This window comes from Phasianus colchicus, chromosome 1 (genome assembly GCF_987193195.1).
Source record: "Phasianus colchicus chromosome 1, bPhaCol1.hap1.1, whole genome shotgun sequence".
Taxonomy (NCBI): domain Eukaryota; kingdom Metazoa; phylum Chordata; class Aves; order Galliformes; family Phasianidae; genus Phasianus; species Phasianus colchicus.
The window spans coordinates 20621724-20640662 of NC_143436.1; the positions used below are offsets into that span (position 1 = coordinate 20621724).

The 18939-nt window shown below is 37.9% G+C and overlaps 1 long non-coding RNA gene across 1 annotated transcript; it reads right to left on the minus strand.

Moving 5' to 3' along the window:
• Positions 1-6631: 6631 nt before the first annotated feature.
• On the minus strand, positions 6632-12304 carry LOC149919438 (uncharacterized). The gene is made up of 3 exons (XR_016463577.1): positions 12233-12304; positions 7498-7643; positions 6632-6861 (listed from the first exon to the last, which is right to left on the minus strand). It is a non-coding gene; the product is annotated as an uncharacterized LOC149919438 (long non-coding RNA).
• Between the last annotated feature and the right edge of the window lie 6635 nt (positions 12305-18939).

An 18939-nucleotide genomic window follows, 5' to 3' on the forward strand; every position in this document is an offset into this window, starting at 1 on the left:
TGAATGTGTTTTGCAACAAAAAGAGTTGAACAATGTATGCATTCCCCCTGCTTTCCCCTCAGCTGGAGCTGAGATGATGAGGTACAAAAGTGTTCCATTTTTCATGCACACCCAAACCTTCCTGCGCTGACACCGTCTGTCCAATTTCTACAGCCAAAGTCAGCTTGAGATGACTTTGAAAATTTTTGAACATTCAGAGTTAACAAATCATTTGTAGCTTACTAATAGACTATATAATAATCTTCTCCATATTTTTGTGCTTTCTTATATTAGTAACAACTTGCTAAGCCACCCAGTGAAGCACACCTTTTCAATAAGTAGTTCTGTACTGTATTTAAGAAAGTTTGCAGAACATTTATTGTAATAAAAATAGGCATCTCCAACTTTCAATTAATTGCTTTGTCCATTAATTACTCTGATCAGTATTTGATGTATATACTAATGATTTATTAATATGTTAATTCTCCAACAAAAAAAAAACAATGTGGTTTTAATTAAACTACAGAGCAGTTCACTGCTGTACTTATTTTCTTTTCATTCCTCTGGTAGATGAATGTTAATTAGTATAGGAAAGTATAGGATATCATAACATCGACCTTTAATCCATTTTCAGAAATGAATGTTGATCCAGTGGCAAGATCCACTGCAGTAGAATTCGTGTAAATCATCTAAACTAGTGAACAAAATCAGTTCATTAATCCTTCCTGACAGGTTAATTTCATCCCATTTCTAAGTTGTCAAGTTAGAACATGGAACAAATAATCAAAAAGCCTTAAATCAAATATACCAAATCAAGACTAATTGAATATGCTTCAAGTATGTCAATAACTAGATTCATTTTTCAAAATCTAATAGGAAAGCTTGTTAAACTATAAAAATACATGCCCTGCTAAGTCTGGGAGGGGAGAAAAAATGTTGGAACAGCAATTGTATTTTTTGTTAACTGTATTGTCTAAACGTGTGACAGAGGATTCATACTACAAATACTTATATCTCACAGACACCCTTTTCAAATGTACATCCTTTGTGTATATTAAACACAAGTAAAATATTGGAGTAAAATACTATTGTTTTGTGAATTGAGTACTCTTGAATTTCATATTCAGTATAATTACACTGTTCTACATTTTTCTTTTCAGACTATTAATTCGTCTAGAACTCAGACTGTCTTCACAAGGAAATGGGACTGGCTTTCAAATTACACTGAAGATTAATGACTATTAGTAAATTGAATAGGGCACAAATTTCCAAGTATTTGATCTTAATTCTTAAATCTGATGTGAAAGATCTTTCTACTTCATCACTGGTAACAAAAGAAGTTTAAGAAAATCTTAATACATTTGCCAAACATTCCCAACATATCTCATACAATATCAGGTTTGCTGGTATTAGTGGTGATGACAGTACTGCTGCTAGATGAGAATCATCAGTCATGTATTTTCAAATCATCATGTGCATTTTCAAATACATGTGTTGAGCAGTTTTAAATAAAGACTCCCAATACAATTTTCAGTTGAATAATGGGGCTTCATTCTGTTACCAACACATTGTGTAATCAGGAAATATTCCTTGTAGTCCATAAGCTACAAGAACACATTATGCTCCATCTAACAGTCAACTTGCTACAGTCTGGGTCTTCTTGTCACCAGCCTAGTTCTACTCACCCCACATGTGCTGTTGTACAGCATCTGTCAGTCAGGGGACAATCTGCAATGGACTTACCTGCCATACTTATTCATCTCCTCGGCGGATAAATCCCATATATCTTAACTGCCTTATTAACTTCATACCCATAAATTAGATTATATAAATCAAACAGTTTGCATTATTAGTGGAAGAGTGTCATTTAACTGGACTAGCAACTGTTTTCGTCTTCATTTACTTGGACAGGTTAAAAATTTCTTGGAACCATATTCATAGTGTGCTCATTTTTTGTCCATTACAAACTTACATGTGATAGGGCATCTAAGCTACCCCCAAGAAACTGAGTAGCACCAGACCACAAAGGACTGGAAAATATGACATGGTACCTATGGAAGGCCTTCTGGATACTTCTGGAGAGATAACTGGAAACCAGGAAAGATACCGTAAAGTATCTCAAGCAGTTCTAAGTATCTATTTATGGGGAAAGCAGTGCAGTACCAACTAGCAATTACAACATGAACTGAATCTCTCTCCAGGCTCCATCCAGAGGCTACAGCTACAGCTCAGAGATACCACCTGTGTGTAAATGCCATACAGACTACTGCTTTTTCTTGCCTATAGCAGAATTCTATCTTTGCATCTGTTATACGTGCATTGACACAAGCTGGGGAACACAAAAGCCAAGAATTTAGCTGCCAGTGACTTTTCTCCTTCAACTCCAAAGAACTTAATAGATACAGACCTGAACTGGTGTCAGCAGAGGTGAAAATCTTGGTTCCATTTGTCTCTGCTCTGTCTCCAGAGATTCATTCAAATGTGTCTACATCACAGCATGTTAATGAGTTTAATTGAGGCTGCAGACTTTTCTTGAGCTCTATATACAGAATGTTTTTCATGGGAACTAAATAATTAATTGGTACTTCTCTGCAATTAACCAGATAATCTCAGATATTACAATAAGATTTTCAAACTGATTTCAGATTGCATTTTATTTCAAGGCAAACTAGATAGATAAATTTCTATTTCTCTCAGTAGTTATGGTTTCAAATTAAAACAAATATTCTAAGTCACTTGTCCATTTGAGTTATTCCAGGGAACTGACAGACTTACTTTTTCAATACTGTTCTTTTATTCTGCAAAATTTTGTTTACTTTCTTTCTTATCAAAACAGTTTGCTCACATTTTAGGCATCTACAATAACTGTGCAATACTTTACTGATCAATTTATTCTGTGTTGTGATATGTTTTAGATCTCATTTCATCTTAATTATCTTAATTCTAGCTTCCCTCTTTAGAGGTTTTGCACCCCATTGTAAGATGCCACAAAGGCTGTGTGTGTTTTAGGTGTATATAAAGGTCTGTGGCATTGGACAAATCCCGCTAGTTCCAGTGTCATAAATAACAATATTTCCACCTTTCAGATATTTGGATTTCTTGCTGTTAATTTCTTGTAACAATAAGATTTCTTTCTGGAATTATTACAGGCTTCTAACAATGCTTATATCCTAAAGTTTCCAATATACATATTCTAATATTTAAGCTCAATTTTATAACCCCTAATTGGGAATAAATATACATGGATAAGCATATGCACATGCATATGAAATACTTACACAGAAGCGAGCACAAGTATATACATTTAATGATTGTAGATTATGGAATCTTCATATCTTCCAATGAGATTTTTATCTAACTGAACATATTTAGAGTTAATGACATTTCAGAATGTGGTTTCACTTGAGAGTATTGATGTATTATAGTGCATTTCTGGTGGAATATCTTATCTTTCGACTTGCTGCAATTTGAACAGCACAGAGCTTTGGATTGAAAACAGTATTAAGGCATTCAAAGTAAAAATTTGTCAAGTCAAATACGAAAAACAGCATTTCGTCTCCCAAAATGAGTAAAGGTGTATCTTCAGTAATCTACTACAGCAGAACCTTACTGAGGGCAGCAAATCTCACTACATGAAACTAAGAATATTTTTTTCAAATTTTGTTTATCCCGAATCTACACATGTGATAATTACCATGAAATTAAAAGGCAAAAAAGAAGTTTCTAATTCATAAAACTTAATGAAAAATCTTTGTAAGTAGAAGATGTTTTAATTAAATAATAAGTAAATTGCAGTTATAAATATGTATCCAACAGTGATAAATAAGAACAGGTTTTGCCCAAAGAAAACATTCTTAATCACTTTAGAAATAACTTAGAGCTAAGTGGGGCTCTCATTTCACATGCCACATTTGAAAGTCAAAGTTATGGGATATTTTGGTATTTATGTCTCTAAATGCTATTCTTAGTTTTGAAATCCTGTTTCTTCAAACCTAAAGTTCCTACCAAAAGAGAAATAAAATTAAACATTCTAGGACCTTTCATTTGTTTTGTCATAAAAAAGAGATGAAAAGGTATGAAAACTCAAACATGTTTGGCTAATCATCAATATCATCATAATCATAGAAATATAAGCTATATAATGATATTCACGTGATTATGAAGAGATCACCTTACGAAATATCCATCCACACAAGAGGCACAATTAGCACATAAAAATCAGTTCCATTCTCATTTGATTCTTCTCTGAATTCAGAATTCAGTGGAATTATGGCTTTTCCCATATTGTTTAAGATGCCCATAATCTTCACTGCTGTCCAAGCAGTTCTGTACCCGTAATGTTTGATGAGTTCAGCAAACATTCCTTGCAGTGAAACTGAGTGACTTGAATTTATTTTTAGCTTTTTCAGAAAAGCACCACTGCAAAAACAATGCTATTCGTCACTGGCATCTGAGGACAATGTTGTGTGATATATAATTGCACCAGTGAGCTCTGTCTAAGGATGAGTGAATGATAACAATACATGGTGCTGCTGAAGCCCAGCTGCGGAACCACCTCATTAGTCTTTGAAGAAGTGTAGTTTTACTTCCAGTACTTTCATGGAAAAAAGAATCCATAGGCACACCACACTCCCTATTCAGAGAATGAGACAGGCTTTCCTCACCAATAATAAACTCTTATGGAGGAGCAAAGATTCATGGTGCATATCCAAAAGGAGCAGAAGCAAACAGCCTCACAGATTCTTAAAATACTATTTCATCTCCCCATGCTAACACAAGTCTTCTGTCAAAGAAAACTGAATAAACAACATTGTGGTTGCAAGAGTGAAGTCAGATATTTTGTACAAAATGTATTTAATTTCTAAACATTTTCTCTGATGCTTTCCTGAGTAAATGGCAGAACAGAAAAACATCTTCCTACAATATGCTCTATTGTTTGTGTAAATCAATTTTGGTATAAGAGTAAAGGGAACTATTTTCAGCAAATTATTTACTCAGATAATGCAGCACATTGAACAAGCTGATTTTTGAAAATCTATTTCACTTAGGCTTTTCTGCAGCCTCCATCAGAGCATGCCACAGTCTTTTACACATTTATCCTCATAATGTATTAATCTACAAAGCACTACATTTGAAACAGATCTAATATTTTATCAGAAGTAACAGTATGCAGCATCCCCCATGAGGAACAGTGATATATTCTACTGGATGCTATATAAGTAGATAGTAAAGTAGTAGTACAAAGTATCTATTTTAGGGCAAACTTAGCCTTTCCTGGTTTTCCCTTATACTGTACTGACTACGTACAAAATTCAATTACACAGACATATAACTCCATTTATATGACATGCATTATTCTGCTTGGCCTCTAGCTACTCCAAAAAAGCGCAGCTTCTCACAAGAAAATCTGTGCATTGAAAATGGTCTCCATTGATTATAATGGAAGACTTAATACTTGGCTTGCACACAGACAAGTACAGATACACATGTATCATCCCAATTTTAACTTCTCTATCTCCAGTGGATTTGGGGCATGTTTTCATACACAGATAGCAACAAATCACTGGCCTTGGTCAATTGTAATTTCCTTATATTTGCCCACTTATGGAAACTGCTGAGTTTCCAGTTTGCCTGGAATTTAAGCCATCTAAAATCAGACCTTCAATCCTTAATTATGCTATCTCCTACTGACCCTGAACTACTGGTTATCTAAATCTCATTATTTCCATTTAAGACAGACTACTATAGAGGCCTTATATAAATGAGATAAAGGATGACTGTAATTTTCTTTCCCATTCAGTTAAAATATTTTTAGACTGCTGAGGACATTATTAAATTTGATATGGCTGCATTTCAGACACATTCGAAATATCAATGTCTAAATTTTGATTTAATTCAGAGTAATTAAGTAAATGAGTAATATATATATTTGAATGCTTAACAAAGAGTAAAGTTGGATTTTTTCCAAATCTGTTTTTATTAGACCAAGCCTGGCTAAGTGCTAGTAATCATAAGACAACATAGGTCAAATTACAGAATCACAGAATGGCCTGGGTTGGAAGGGACCTCAAGGATCATGAATCTCCAACCCCCCCCCACAGGCAGGGCTACCAATCTCCACATTTAATACATTTCCCCTTGTCCTGCTGTTATCTACCCTTTCAAAGAGTTGACTCCCCTCCTGTTTGTAGGCTCCCTTTAGGTACTGAAAGGCTGCAATGAGGTCACCCCGCAGCCGCCTTTTCTCCAGGCTGAACAAGCCCAGCTCCCTCAGCCTATCCCTCAGTTTCAGCCCCCTGATCATCTTTGTGGCCCTTCTCTGGACTCTCTCTAACAGGTCTCAATTACAGTCCTTGATAAGCAGAGTGAAAGAAATCCAGGCTCTTGGACAACTTACAAGAGGCAAGAAGTGATTTGGGAAAGTCTTTAAAGTTTAGGAGTGAAAGTCTCATGGAAATGCCTAGGAAAATTATTTCTGAAATTTATTGAGTTTTTTTCTGAATGTCTGCTCAGTGTTGAAATCAATGGCCACAGACTTCTATGTACAGCATGTGCAAAAGAAGAAATAAAGAAACCACATAGCCTGAGGTTTTTAATAATAAATTATAATGATGGACAAAAGAAAATACCTACTTTTACATCTGAAAGAATCTTGCATAAAGTATAAGCTCAGAAGAACCTTAATTGTACAGTTTTCTATAGAACTTATGCTTTACCTATAATAGAATTTTCTCCCATGTGAAAAGGAAGAATCTGTTCTTTCCCACTTCACTTTCAGCCATAGTCACCTTGTCATTGAGATAAATTAAATCTTCCACCATTTCTGCAGGAATTTGGAAAGATACAAGGCACAGCTACTGTACCCTGCTGTCCAGAGAAAGTCTGCAAAAAAAAAAAAAATTCTGCTTGAGAAAGTAGATTACTTGAAGAGCTGAGAGATGTGTGTTCATCTTAAACTTCACTCAGCTTAGCTCGACTTCAGAATGCACATTCTTGAACTGTTCACAATACAAACCTGCCTAAGAAATGTAACTGCTTTATTCAGAGCTGACTAGAGGATTCTGTTGTAAGTAGCTGAGGGTTAACTGTGTGCACTGTTTGAGATTGCAACTAGCGAAAAGAAAATAAGGACATTAGTAAGAGATAAAATAGTAGGGAGATGCAATATGTTTTGTACAAAGATTCCACTGACAATCATTAGCATTATTATCTGTGCCAACCAGGAAATGACTATCATTTTAGATACAGTTTGACAGCTCTGATTTATTCCCAGAGAACTCTACTTCATTCTCACCAATTAACATAGCAGATCCATAACCAACCTGAGACATGGTGCATCTATTCACAGAGGATTATCTATAAGCCATTTATTCCACATCTGTCCATTTAAAGTAGCTGTGTTTTCTGTACGAATGCAGCCTCACAACATTATTCTAAAACCACTCACCAAATATTAAAGCCAATCTATTCCACAGGAATCTTATAGAAAAGAGGACAACATTTATTTAGCAAACATACCTTTCACCAACTGCAAACATGTTTTCTGTACAGCAAATAGTCTCAAATCTCTTAAGGGAATCCATCTACAGATGACTCTACCTGTTTTCCCCCAGTCCTCCAAAACACATACGCAGACACCACTACAGGAGAAATACCAAATGAATCTGTGGGCAATAACAGAAAAAAAAGAAAATGTATCACTGCAATTAAAACTTCTGACTTGTGTTTATAACATCTTTCATCCAGCACAAGTCTATGGTACTTGAACAGCCTTTTTCTATAACAGTAAACTAACCAGCCCTGCTTTGATCTGGCTCTTGGCAGATACATAATAGCATAATATTGCAAGTAGAGACAATAATATTCTCTCTGCTCAAAATGTTAGGTAGATAGATTTTACTTAGCTTTATTGGCAGTCCAGGAAGTCATTTATAGAACCATCTGTCATTCACTGCCCACTGTCCTTTGCTGTCCCATAACTGCAACATACACACGTGCACATTGAATAGACAGCCCATAACCCAAATAGCAGTAAATTGGGTTTAATGAGAAGACAGGACAGACTACGGGACACATGACAAGCATATGGACCTGAACCCTGTTTACATGCAATGGGCAATTTCATCCTTTTCATTCTATTTTGCCACGCTTGTTTCTCCCCAGACCTGCATGAATCGTCTTTTCCCCTGACTTTTCATTCATTCTCCCAAACGTGTTGTTATTAATCATGTACAATCTTCAAACGCTCTTTCCCTGAAGCCAACAGTGAACCTCATATACCTGTAGGCAGTAAATCCCCTCAGTCTGTGTGGTTTTCCCCAGGAAAAACTCTACAGTTAACTCAAATTAGTGGATCTCATTCTTGGAGTACAGAGCTTATGTCAAGGCAGCCTGGGAAAGAGCCAGGTTGGAGGCTCCTGCTGAGGTTATTGGGGTTCCCCTACCTCTACTTTGTGTTTGTGGAGATGAGCCTTTAATGACATAACCTAGCATGCAGAGATGCTATCATTTAAGTTGGTGGCTCCACAGAGGTTTGTTAGAATAAAGGTTTATTAAGGCATTCAACTGCTCAATTGCCTGTTGTTAGTTTTTTGTTGTTTTTTTTTTTTTTTAAGTAAATTCAAATTCAATTTAAAACAGAATCTTTACACAGCAGAAGGTCTTTTACCTCGTACTGTATTAGTTGGTTCTTTCTTCATACAAGAAAAGCCCATTAAAAGCCCATTAGAGCACCATTTTATGCTTCACACATTATTTTCACTTTACAATCACTATATCTACACCCATAAAGGCTATATTTTGATGCAAAGTAACAATTTGACTCACTTTATACTCAAAAAATTAATATTCTTGCTCTGCCATTCCTGTAATTGTGTTCACTGTGAATGCAGAGGTGAGACTAGTTTGGTTATTGTATTCACATAGCAACAGGCAGAAAAAAAATATTTACCTATGTGTATCTAGTTATTTGCAGTATGCTATTAGCACACCATTTCCAAAGTGTGTGAAGGAAAGGTGGAACAGTAATATCATCCTATGCCCTTTCACTTCCAGGGAGATGATGCTAATACATCTAACTACAAAACCCATACCATATATAACTACAAAAACCATACCATATGGACAGAGGATCTCAAAGAGCTATGTTTATAAAACAATAAACAACTTTGTTCTTCAGGCACTTATTTTTATGTTCCATTCTAGTTATTAAGAAGCTGCTCATTAAAAGAAAGCAGGCACACATTCACAGTTTATTTGGGAGTGCAATTACAAAATACTTACTCTGAATCAAGGCTCCAAATAAGCTGTCCAAACACTTTCTTCAAACATAATGAATGTCTGCATCAGAAAAAGCACTGCCTTTATAGATTAAATCTGATACTGGCAAAGGAACAGGAAAATGACTAGAACAGGGAAATGGCAGATCGACCAAAGGCGAAGCACTGCTAGTACTGCTGCTCACCAATGTGGAGGAGATCATTAAGGTTGGAGGCAGCCTGGGCTGCAATGACCATGCCCTGGTCAAGTTTGTGATCTTGAATGTGGGCCTGGCAAAGAGTGGGGTCAGGACCCTGAATTTCGGAAGAGCAAACTTTAAGCTGTTCAAGGATTTGTTGGCCAAGATGTCCTGGGGTGCTGTCCTTAAAAACAAAGACGTTGAGGAAAGCTGGCTACTCTTTAAGGATGCTTTTCTGAGAGCACAAGAGCTCTCTGTCCATCTGAATAAGAAAGCAGGCAGAGGAGGCAGGAAGCCAGCATGGCTCAGCAAGGATCTGCTGGGCAAAGTGAGGGCAAAGAAAGGTGCGTAAAAGCTCTGAAAACAAGGGAATCACCTGGGAAGAAAACAGAGATGCCATTCAGACTTGCAGACGTGAGATCAGAAAAGCCAATGCGCAGGAAGAACTGAACTTGGTGAGGGATGAGAAAAACAATATGAAGACATTCTACAGATACATTGGCCAGAAGAGACAGACCAAAACGAGTGTACCTCCTTTGGTAAATGTAAAAGGAGAACTGGCTTCAACGGACGAAGAGAAGGCTGAGGTATTGAATGAGTTCTTTGCCTCAGTCTTCACTGACATCCAGTATTCTAGTATTTCTCACATCCCTGAGCCCTGCATCCCTAAACTTCTAGGTGGGGACAGGGATAGTAAATCCTCCCCCACTGTAAGGGCAGAGCAAGTCCAAGACCATCTCATGAGACTGAATGTGTACAAGTCTTTGGGGCTGGATGGCGTGCATCCCAGGGTTCTGAAGGAGCTGGCTGAGGTGGTTGCCAAGCCACTCTGCATCATATTTGAAAAGTTGTGGCTATCAGGTGAGGTCCCGCTTGACTGGAGGAAGGATCACATCAATCCCATATATAAGAAAGGGAGCAAAGAGGACCCCGGGAACTACTGGCTGGTGAGTCTCACCTCTGTGCCTGGGAAGATCATGGAACAGATCCTCCTGGACGGCATGCTTGATCACATGAGGAATGAGTGTGTGATCCGAGACAGCCAGCACAGCTTCACCAGGGGAAGGTCATGCTTAACCAATCTCATGGCCTTCTATGATGGAGTGATGGCATTGGTGGACAAAGGGAAGGCGACTGATGTCATTTACTTGAGCAAGGCCTTTGACATGGTCCCCCACCACATCCTTATCTCCAAACTGGAGGGATGTGGATTTGATGGATGGAGCACCTGATGGATAAGGAATTGGTTGAAAGGCCACAGTCAGAGGGTGGTAATTAATGGTTCTATGTACAGGTGGAGGTCGGTAACGAGCGGCGTCCCCCAGGGATCTGTCTTGGGACCGCTGCTCTGTAACATCTTTATCAATGACATTGATGATGGAATCGAGTGCATCCTCAGCAAGTTTGCTGATGACACCAAGCTGAGTGGTGCAGTTGACACAGTGGAAGGAAAGGATGCCATTCAGAGGAACCTCGGCAGGCTTGAAAGGTGGGCCTAGGTGAACCTAATGAGGTTCGACACAGCAAATTGCAAGGTTTTGCACTTGGGCCAGAGGAATCCCCAGGCATCCATACAGACTGGAAGGAGGGGTCCTTGAGAGCAGCCCTGCAGAGAACAACTTGGGGGTCTTGATGAAAAACTTAACATGAGTCAGCAGTGTGCTCTTGCAGCTCGGAAAGCAAATGGTATCCTGGGCTCCATCAGAATAGGGGTGGCCAGCAGGGACAGGGAGCTGATTGTCCCCCTCTACTCTGCTCTTGTGAGGCCCCATCTGGAGTACTGCGTCCAAGTGTGGAGCCCCCAGTACAAATAAGACAGGGATCTGTTGGAGGGGGTCCAGAGGAGAGCCACAAAGATGATTAAAGGGCTGGAGCACCTCCCCTACAAAGGCATGCTGAGGGAGCAGGGCTTGTTCAGCCTGGAGAAAAGAAGGCTGCGGGGTGACCTCATTGCAGCCTTTCAGTACCTAAAGGGAGCCTACAAACAGGAAGGGAATCAACTCTTTGAAAGGGTGAGTGACAGCAGGACAAGGGGAAATGGTTTTAAGCTGAGGGAAGGGAGATTTAGGTTGGACGTCAGGGGGAAATTCTTTACGGAGAGAGTGGTGAGGTACTGGAACAGGCTGCCCAGAGAGGTTGTGGATGCCCCATTCCTAGACGTGTTCAAGGCCAGATTGGATGGGGCCCTGGGCAGCCTGGTCTGGCATTAAATGTGGAGATTGGGGTGGCGCTGCCTGTGGCAGGGGGGTTGGAGATTCATGATCCTTGAGGTCCCTTCCAACCCAGATCACCCTGTGATTCTGTGATTCTCTGACTGGAAGGAAAATCCTGAAAATCCATTACGTAGATATATTTTGCAACTTTTTTGTGTTTTGCTGCTTTAAGGATTGTAGTTCTTCTTGAGCATATTATTGTATTTCCAACACAGAGAGTGAGAGTACATGGAATAGAGCCCTTCTAAGGCCTCTAAAGAAGGATTTTTTAATTGATTACTGTCCGATACTACAAACACCAAATAAGCTCTCATTTTCTTAATGAATGCCATCTTAGAATTTTTTCACATGTATGCTGAACAAATCTACTGACAAGTAGGAAGAGAGATGAGAACTAGTCATGCTGTTTTTCCTGGAGGCTGACAAAGAGAAAAGGAAGAGATCATGCTTTTGTTCTAAAATATCTGTGTGACACAAATAGCAAGAGAAGAGAGAAATGCGTAGAGAACAGGTGAAACTATATTGATCTACTCTTATATAAGATAGTTTAAAAATTTAAGTAGTTGCTATATACATTGCTTACAGTTAAAGGTAGGGATGAGTTCATTCCAGGGCTGAATCTTAAAATGCCAGATGTCTGATGCTTTTCTTTATTGTTTTCTGAAGACAAAACAAATGTATTTTTGTTTTAGGTCCCTTTTTGTTCATAAATACTCATCTAGGCAACTATACACACCAGCATGTTGTGGTTCCATAAACTGAGGAAGGTCTGGACAGGTGCCCTTGCTTTAGATCTGAGTTAAGGGCAACTGGAATGTTACAACTATTGCAATGATATTTTAGTTCTTAGATGACAAACTCTAACCATTCACCTTTTATCAGCATCATACCTGACCAAGACTCATCACCTCACTTAAAATACAATCTTGAAATATAATCACATCCTGGTTGCAATTGCTACTAAAATCTTTATTTAAAAAGTCAGATCACTTAACATTTTCAGCTTTCAGAGTAACAGAGACCCTGCATGCACTACAGAAAGTTATAGTGCTCAAGACTGCATGATAGCATGCTATTTAAGCTCTACAGATACTTTAGCCTAGCTATTAAATACTACTTAGTAAATCCACAAAGAACACACTGAAGTTTCCTGGCAAAATTGTAAGCATCAATTCTACAACACATAAAAATGACAAAATATTGTCAAACAACATTGTTCAGTGAAAAAAACTGAACCTCTGTGTTGAAGTTATGATTCCTTCGTGACCAGACAAAACAACTGATGTGTTTCTATGTTTCAGGCCTGACAAACAGATGCTGAGTTTTTAGAAAGTTTGTTCTAACAGCTTCAGCAAAGTGCCAAAGTAGAACATGTTAACCTTACTCCTTTTAAAAGTAAAATCCAGTATTTAGCAATATTTAATAGTAGAAGCTAATATTTCAAATCATAAATGAATATTCCCAACATAATCAATAAAAAGACTAGTGAATAAGTACAGCTAAAAGCCACTCTGAACAGGTAGGCACTTCAGTTTGTTGTATGAGTGGCTTTGTTGACTTAAATGAGATCAGTCAAGCACAAGATTAGAAGTGTTTAAGAAAATCTAAGTACAGTGCATCTAAATTTTCAATGGCAGTTTCAAAATAAATAAATAAATAAATCACAATTACTTTATCAAGAATGAAGCTTGTTTCTAACTCACTGACTCTTAAGAGTTTTAAAGCCATCTGCAGTGAATTCAGATGATCCTAATAGGTATTACCAAGACTTGAAAATCACTCAGCAGGCTAAAAAAGATTTCTTACTGAAGGATGTTAACATATCTGTCTAGCTAGTACGTAGTAACATACAGAGTAATTTTCTCTTTGCTCTCTCACTTCTAGTGTCTGCCAGGATGTTTATGCACCTGACACACATGCTGTTGGTCATGGCCATGTGATTCCAAGAATACTGGTAAGTTTACTTCTGTATACCAGTTGGGATCTAAGGGATGAGGAATAACAGAACAAGGGGCACACGCAATCTACACAGTTGTATCCCAGGATAACAGCAGAAACTCCACAAGTTGGCAGGCTTGTTGTGAATACTCTCTACCACATTCTCTAGCCCTGGCAAACACAAAGCAATAAACAGCAAAGCATACTGCCTCAGCTCCTGTAGCCACCACTAAGATTTCAAAGGCCACAGAAGAATGAGGAGTACATACGGAAATGCAGACTCACAGGAGGTAGGTGAAAATGGCATTTCTCTGTTTCATATCTGTACATACCTCCACACATAGATACACTGATAGTTGAGATACCATGAAAGATGATGGTGAAGAAGCCTTGTGTAAAAGAAAAAAATTGAAGAGCTGTTCCACCAGCACTTGGAGTGCCCAAATCAAAGTGAAGCTAAATCAAAGGTGTAATAGCCTGGAAAAGTGTGAATGGAAGAGAAGTTGGTAGCTTTTCTGATTCCAACAACTGGAGCATGTCAAAGCCTTGTAGGCAATACTCCTTGAAAGCCAGCAAATTGATATTTCATACCTTTAGATGACAGGTAAAAGCTTGCATAGAGACTACATAACACAATCCTCCAGGGTAAAGTATAAAAATATACACTAATTTTCTCTTAAGAGATAGAAATCAGAAAGGCTTGTAGAAAATTGTCTACTTTCTGACCAAGAGCCCTCATAGTATTCAGTGTATGATACATCCGTAGTTTAGGGAAAATCAAAATAGGTGTTATTTGTTGGGTTAGGAGGTACGCAATAAAGACTATATTTCATTTCACATGGAACAGAACTAAATTGCAGAGCTCTTTGCTACAGGATGGCTGACAATACAAGAGGATTCTTCATTACTACAGAAATTCAGAGAAGGCCACATTATCAGCAGTTATTAAGAATTACATTTCAGAAGCAGCCTTTGCCACAAGGAAATCCTACATTGGCAGTGTACCAGAACACCAGGACAAGACCTCTGACATGGTTTTGTCCAGGATAAACTTTCTCCATAGTGGCACATACATTTTTTGAATTTAGGATGAGAATAATACTGATAACACATTGATGATTCAGTTTTTTCTGAGCAGCACTTTCACTAAGTCAAGAACTTTTCAGCTTCTCACACTGCCCTGCCAGTGAGAAAGCAGAGAGTGCATACAAATTTGTGAAGGAACAGAAAGAGGACAGCTGACCCAGATTAGAAAAGGGATATCCCATACCATATAGCATCATGTTGAACAATAAATTGGGGCTGGGAGTTGACAGGGGAAAGGAGGCTACTATTACTTAGGGATTGGCTGGGCATCACTCGGTGGTGAGCAATTGTGTTGCACATAAATTGTCTTGTGTATTCTTTTCTTTTTGGTGTTGTTCCTTCCCCCAAACACATCCCCCTTTTCTTATTTATTAAACTGTCCTTATCTCAACTCACTTGTACTACTATTTACTAGTTCTCTCCTTCATCACACTGTAAAGGGAGTAAGCAAACAGTTATGTGGTCCTTAGCTGTCTACTGGGTTAAATCACAAGAGTCATAGAATCACAGCATGTTTTAATTTGGAGGGCACCTTAAAAATCATCTAGTTCCAACCCTCTACCATGGGCAGGTTACTGCCCAGTCAACCAGGCTGTCCAGAGCCCCATCCCTGCCTTGAATGCCTCCAGAGATGGGAGATTTGCAACTTCTCAGGGCAGCCTGTGTCAGTGCCTCATCACCCTCTGAGTAAAAAATTTCTGCCTAAAACACACCCAAATCTCCCTTCTTTTAGTTTTAAGCCATTCCCCATGTTCCCATTGCTATTAGACTGTATAAAAAGCCAGGTTCCTTCTGCTTGTAAGCTTCCTTCAACTACTGATAGTTGAAGGTCTGCAATAAGGTCTCCCCAGAGCCTACTCTTCTCCAGACTGAACAAGCACAAGTCCCTCAACCTTCTTTGTAGGAGAGCTTCTCCAGTCCTTTGATCATTATCATGACCCTCCTCTGGATCCACTACAGTCCCTCAGCTCCATTTTATTCACATTGCACACTGTATCCAACAATTTTGCTCTTTAGAAGTTCAGGCTCCTGACTTTGCTCTTTGCCAGGTCCATATTCCTCAAGATCACAAACTCACGTCACTACAGCAAAGACTGCCTCCAATCTTAACCTCTAAAGCTATCTCCTCTGCAATTTGACTGACATTCGTACTTTCATCAAACATAGTAATATCTTGACCTCAAGCAATACTCACAAAAAATTTGGACTAGAGTATTCTATTCCTTTTTGCTAGCAAAAATATTTTCCTATTTCTTGCTGCAGTATTCTAAGTGATCACTTTTTAGGAGTTTGTAAGATATTTTTTAGACTACATGAAAATAATTATAGTCATTTCTTTTCTGACTTGGAAGCACTTACCAATAGCTCAACCTTTATTCAACTACTTTGGAAAACTCCCTTTAAAAATCAGTGGGGGAAAAAAAATGATTTCTGATAGGCTTCAGGGAAATTGAGCACTTGCATGAATTCAGAATTCATTTCTCATTATTTTTGAGGCAATTCAATAATTTTTGGGTTCTATGTGTTGAAAATATCACATAAAGAAATAAAATAAAGTAATATTTGTATTGATTAATAATACCTGTTTCAGGTAAACATACATGTATCTTTGAATGATCCAGTACTAGGGGAAAAAAGCACTTTGTAATCATCACAGGTGCATAAGAGAATATAGGACATTATTGTTCTGATGACTCCTCACTGCAGTAATATAATAACATTTGAAATGAAATTGCCCTTTTAAAATTGATTAAAGAGAGTTTTGTAAACCAATTTTCCTAAGAATTTATAATATAATGAACTTCGAAGTCATCAGCTGAAAGAAAGTGTTGATGTAGGCATTTAACATGTGGGTTCAAAGTAGACAATGGTTATTATTCTTATTAGACATCATGAGTTTCTTCAGCAAAGCTCTTTTCTTTTACATTTCTCCAAGATTTCATGTAAACCTAGACAAAGATAGAAGTTTTAATTTCAGCAGATTGATGTAATGGGGATTTGGTGTTCAGACAAAAGGAAAATCGCAAGAAAAAGAATAATTTCTGATCATTTGAGTTACTTCTATGAAATAATTCTCAAGATTACTGTATTAACATTAATTTTGAATATATGCTCTAAAACATTAAGAATGTCAGAGCCAAGTCTACAGCAAACGCAGCCTTGACTCACAGTACGGTTATAATTTTAATTAGAATATTGAGATAAAGAGAAAATTACAATTGTAGAATCAATCCAGTGGTAGCCTAGTCAGTGTCTTAGAGATAACCTAAACACCCTGGAATATTCTAAACACAGAAGGGCTTCAAAAACTGTGACAGTTCTTTCTATTCACTTTCACATCTCAGTATTTTATTTCAAAGCATTGAGAAAGTATGCGAAGTATGAGCATTTTTCTAAGACAAGGCAGAACAATTTAATCCCTCACAACAATCTGGAAACTGTGATAGAAAAAAAAATCTATAAAGTGCCCTTTTGATCACATTCTCTATCTGTGTTTGCTGTATTCGTTATACTACTGCAGCATAATTATACAAACCCAGACTAGTTTGTTATGATGCTACTGACCACTGTGCTAATAACTGAGAGCAAACAATCTGTTTCCTCTCAAATTTATTCTAAGCTACAGTAAGTCAGTGATATAAATCATGCTTCAGTGTTCTGAATGCATAAAGCCCATGCACTTCAGAAGACACTTCATACTTTGCCTAAGTTACAGCTGATTAACTCTGTAATTATAAAATGGAAATGTACAGAATGCCGGGCTGTAGGTGTGTCTAAAGGAAATATTATGAAACATGATAGTAGAAGTAAAGCACATTGGCAGAACTTACTATAGCATACTCCTTTTTGATATATGTATATAGAAAAGACAGTTAAATTCTGGTTGAAGAGTATGCCTGTGGTTTTCCCCTTCCACGGAAGAGAGCTATCCCCTGCATATAAACTTCACCAAAAGGTTGCAGTCACTCATCAGAAGGAGACAGCCTAGCAGAACTATTATTTTAAACTATTTAAGCTAGGCCAGTTCATTTTTCTTGCAAAAGGTTAGGGAGAGCTCACATGAGCAGTCTGCAGGCAGATCTAAGAGGGCAATCATCTCTTGACAGCAAAACAAGGAGTTGGGGGGCAGTAACCTTTTCTACCAGCAAAACCAGATGGTATGTCTGTACCACAAGGCACAGAAACCTCTAGTGCTCCAGGAATGCAAGCCTTCAACAAGGACTAACTTTGAGCAGAAAAAAGATTCAAATACCACCAGTGCTACTGACAAGCAGTAGCCATAATTCACCCTAGCATGAAAAAGACAGATGGTTCATCTAACGAGAAAAATCAATAGTATTTGTCTTACTTAATGTTGACATTTTTAAAACTTCTCTGTATTTGCAGGGTGAAGGCCAGCTAAACCATGCATATTTCATCTGCTGGAAGGTATGATGACCTTACCATCTTGCCCTTTTTCAACCCTGACCTTTTAAGACTACAGTGAGGAGCTAATCATCATTAAAGAGGGAATAGATTCACTTGAGCCATAAAACCATTTTTTCCCCAATCTGTCACTATGTAAGTATTAATAAGATTCTGGCTCAGTTTCCATCACCTAAAAAGCAACTTTATGTTTGCTTCTTTATTTTAATGAATTTGCCAACCTGTAAATGCAAGCCATATTTCTTCAAAGACCAAGGTTATCCCTGAAAACCTGTAGTTCGGGTGTCTCTGTTGCCAAATTAATTACTTAATTTTGGTGTAAGTGATCTTAAAACAGTATTTTCTTACAGCTGCTAATTGGCCTATGTGGAGTTCATCAGTTCAGACCAGGGATTTATGGAGTTGATACGATTTGCAGTTTTAGCAGTGAGACCAGTCCCTTATTACAACTGGAGACAAATTTTCACCTCTCACTTCAGTTTCTATTTCTCCATTTTTTATCTGCGATACATGATATAAGGTACTGATTAAGTCACTCCATTTTCCTTCTGTTCCTGCAGCCATCTGAATCTCATTCAACCAATTACTTCTGCTTTCCTTAATTTGCTCTCTCTGGGTTTCTTTGCCCAGTAATTTTGCTCAGCCAAAAGCCACTTAACCTCCCACACCCCTTTGATGTGTTTTCAATAGAAGGAGGAAGAATTAAAAATGTCTTGAGTTCCCCTTCTCCTTTTGTCTCCAGCAGCATCTCCAGTATGTTCTACTGGGAATTCTTGATTTCGCTTTAGAAGCTCGCAGCACAAAGAAAGGTTTTGTCATAGCTGTTTTCACATCATTTTT